General features: G+C 47.2%; 1 pseudogene; it reads left to right on the top strand.

Moving 5' to 3' along the window:
* Positions 1-206: 206 nt before the first annotated feature.
* On the top strand, positions 207-457 carry LOC108525417 (cytochrome c oxidase assembly protein COX16 homolog, mitochondrial-like; annotated as a pseudogene).
* Positions 458-460: the final 3 nt, after the last annotated feature.

The following is a 460-nucleotide window of genomic DNA, read 5'->3' as shown; positions in this document are numbered from 1 at the left end:
CTCTGAATCCCAACTGCACGCCGACGATGTTACGGAACCAAAAACGCTCTGACGCCTGCATTTATGGGCGGACGCACAAGTATGTTACGATGACTCGATTGCTTTTGCCTAGCGGAAACCATTCAGTAAGGACCAAGCACTAAATAGCCAAGGAAAAGGAAGTGAGTCAAGGACGTACTCCTCTTGGTGACAGGGTGGGCCGCTGACATTTGGGAGTCTGCGCTGGGTCCGCTTGGAGTTCTGAGCGGATGGAAGATTTCAGTCATGTTTGCACCCGCAGTGATGCGTGCTTTTCGCAAGAACAAGACTCTCGCTATGGAGTCCCCATGTTGCTGCTGATTGTTGGAGGTTCTTTTGGTCTTCATGAGTTTTCTCAAATCCAATACGATGCTGTGAAGATTAAAATGGATCCTGAGCTTGAAAAAAACTGAAAGAGAATAGAATATCTTTAGAGTCAGAA

The sequence above is a fragment of the Rhinopithecus bieti genome, unplaced genomic scaffold (genome assembly GCF_001698545.2).
Source record: "Rhinopithecus bieti isolate Rb0 unplaced genomic scaffold, ASM169854v2 scaffold_48981, whole genome shotgun sequence".
In the NCBI taxonomy this organism is placed as follows: Eukaryota; Metazoa; Chordata; class Mammalia; order Primates; family Cercopithecidae; genus Rhinopithecus; species Rhinopithecus bieti.
This window is presented reverse-complemented; position numbering and strand designations above follow the sequence as displayed.